Source organism: Cyprinodon variegatus, unplaced genomic scaffold (assembly GCF_000732505.1).
Source record: "Cyprinodon variegatus isolate N-32 unplaced genomic scaffold, C_variegatus-1.0 Scaffold57, whole genome shotgun sequence".
NCBI classification, from domain to species: Eukaryota; Metazoa; Chordata; class Actinopteri; order Cyprinodontiformes; family Cyprinodontidae; genus Cyprinodon; species Cyprinodon variegatus.
In genome coordinates this window covers 92299-95616 of record NW_015150510.1, presented here as the reverse complement: position 1 = coordinate 95616, position 3318 = coordinate 92299, and the positions used below count along the sequence as shown (strand labels likewise).

General features: G+C 37.3%; 1 pseudogene; it reads left to right on the top strand.

The window, feature by feature from the left end:
- LOC107082589 overlaps positions 1 to 3318 on the top strand; it is a 43069-nt pseudogene that overhangs the window by 18139 nt on the left and 21612 nt on the right.

Below are 3318 nucleotides of genomic sequence, written 5' to 3'. Positions count from 1 at the left end.
CGACCTGGTCAAAAACATTATGGCGTTATACTGCAGTCATTCTTTTTTTACTAAAGTGCTCTGTGGGCGTGGCCTTGTACAGTTCTTGGTGTCTGCATGAAATGGGGAGCACCCGCTCGGGGAGGGGACGTTTAAGTGAGGGAAAGTGTCCTACTTGCAGGTTAGAAAACTAGCACCAGAAAACAACTAACATCTTATAAAAAACAAATACTCTGTAGCACCAAGTATTTCATCACATATATCCCTAAATTGAAGTATTCGTTGGCTCTTTCTGAAAACACAGTATAGAGGTAAGTTTCCACCAGTTATGGTGGACATGTAGATAAGGAATTAATTTTGTTCCATTATAGTAGCAAGATAGAAAACTTCTTAAGGAAAAAAAAGTTTAAGAGATGTTTTTTTTATATATATATTTTCAAATTGTATTTTTAAAATCTATTTTTCCAGATAGTTTTTTATGAATTTCATTCAAATTTTCTTTACTTGGTGGTTTTTCCCTGGAGTGAGAAGGGAAGATGCATTTCCATTAAGTCCAGATTGAACATTAGCAAGTTTGAAGGGAAAAAAAAAAAAAATTCTATAAAAAAGTTAAAAAAAAATCATTTTAAATGTGTAAAAAGTCAAATCTGTAAATAAAAGGAACAAATAAGCTTGTGGAAAAAAAACAATGTTTTAAAATTTCAAATAAAAAAAATGGAAAAAAAAAATCTAAAAGAACAGCAAAGTTACTCTCAAAACATTTTTTTGATTTTGAAAATTGCTTTTGCTCTTGTTCCCCCCCCCCCCAGTCTTTAGTTCTAAAATTTGTTTTTTATGTTAATAAAAAAATATAAATATTTTTAATATTTATTAAAAGTATTCGTTCCTCATAACAATAATGAAACAAAGTTGACTCTCGGTGGAACATTCCTGGAACCGTAAGGCTCCTCCTAAAAGAACAAACATAAAGATGAACCACCTTAAGGTTGAATTGTAAGGACAATTCAAAGTGATTTAACTGAATAAAACAGTAAAATAGAAGAAAATAAAAGCAAATAAAGAGTGCAAATGACCTTTTTTTGCCTGTAAAATGTCCCTTTCCTTTTTTCTTCAACAGATCATGTGAAAAAGGTTTATTAGGCATAAAAAAAAGGGTTTTGCATATGATGGTTTGGGTTCAGGTTTCGATAAAATGCCTTTAACCCCAACTCAGCTCAGGATCTGTGATGGTCAGTTCTAAACCATTTTCTAGTAATGATCTAAGAAGTGGGCTCCCTCTTTTCGCCAATGTTTGACGCCCCTGGATTGTCTCGCTCTACAGGTCGGGAGACTCGACGGCACGGATCTGGAACCTGAGCGAAAACAGCACGGGCGGATCCACCCAGCTGGTTCTGAGGCACTGCATCCGGGAGGGCGGCCAGGACGTTCCCAGCAACAAAGACGTCACCTCGCTGGACTGGAATGTGAGCGTTCCTCTCTTTTTTTCCACTTCTTTGCATCAGGGTGCACACATCTTCGTCTAATTAACTAAATAGCTAGAATACCTTGCAAAAGTATTTACACCCATTAAAAGTCTGTATTTTTATGATTTTATTTTATAGGCTGATTAAACTGGTGCATAAATGTTAAAAGGAAGGAAACAGAGTTTTTACATTTTAGGGTGCAGGTTTCTTTTTTTAGTGAGCACTATTTATCCCGAAATTTCTAAATTAAGGCCTCCTTTCAGAGGTCACAAAATTAGCAAATGTGAAGACGTAGCTGGGAGAATTGTTTGACAGGAAATCTTTTAAGGATGCATTCCACGCATCTGGTCTTTGTGCATGAAAAAGAAAGCTGCAGGTCGTCCTGCTTGGATTTTTACTGCTGAAATTTGCAGCGGAGATGGCAAACGTGGAAAGTGTTGAATGTCTGGCAGAAAAGTAGCTACATTTCGCCTGAAGCCCATTGTTCCGTCGTGCAGTGGGGGATGCGTCACCTGAGCAGGCTGCATGTAGTCGATAGGGAATGTATGGAGCTGAGTGCGGAGAAAATCTGAGAGAAGCTGCAGCAGCAGGACGATGACCGTAAACATGCCGCCGGCTGAATGGTTTACACCGGGCTCACACTGATAACGCTGCAGCTGGGATGATTACGTGAGGAGGAAGTTGGGCTGGACGCCACAGAGGCCCCAGGGTCGAGTCAGGAACCAGACACGAGGAGTTGGGCTGAATTTCAGAATAAATTCAAACCACAGACTGATGCTAACATTGTAGTTGAAACAAGCCAGAAAACAGAAGAAAGGGACGGATCTTTGTGGAGGAAGAAGGTTATTTATGAGCAGGGATGAGAAAGAGAATTGAACCCATAGTGGGCGCCATTGTGCAGCCTGAGCATCAGCTGCATTGAGGTCAGTGTGAGCCCTTCGTTTGGTGTTAGTTAACATCCAGACTTCAGTATAAAACTCACCAGACTGATCCTCATTGATCCCCATGTGTGTCTTCTACCCAATTTGAACCGTTTGGCTTTTAAAAATATGCACAAATTTCAATATTTGATGTTTAAGTTAATAAAATTTAATAAAACTACATCACACTTTGATGTTAGCTACCATATTTTTATTGGTCAAGACTGAGCATTGTTATTGGGCTTGAAGTGAAGATGACTTGATCTTTAGAATACAAATTTAAAAGAATGGAATTAATTGACTTAATGTGAAAAAAAGAAATTTAAAAAATAAAACTATAGAATATAAAATTCATCCATTATCTGACACGCTTTACCCAATTGGGGTCGCTAGGGTTGCTGGTGCCTATCTCCAGCTGTCATTGGGCGAGAGGCGGGGTAAAATCTGTAAATGAAATAAAAATAAAAAACTTGTAAAGATTAAAATACAACAAAAGAAAACAAAATTTCTTTCAAAATGTTTTTTTTTTATATAAAGTACTATTTTAAAGTTTAATTCTTCCTTCTTCTTTTTTTTTCAAATTTCCATTTACGTTCCTTCCTTGCAATAATAATGGAACAACATTCACTCCATATGGTATCACTGGCTGCTAACATTGACATTTTTCTCATGGAACTAAAAGAGAGAAAAAGAATTGATTGGATTTGGTAGGGTTAGAGGTTATATCATCACGGTAGAAGTATTTTTAGAAAGTATGGCTGATGTTCTTCCTCTTCAGAGTTAAACTCTACTTAAAGGAATAGTACACCCAAAACATGATTAGCCATCATTTTCTACTCACCCCCATTTTCTACTCACCCCCATGCTGAACAGTACTTTTTTGATATCTCAAATGCATCTGGAGATCTGGGAGGCTTCTTGCTGTCTGCTGACATTCAAATAATGGAGGTCTATGG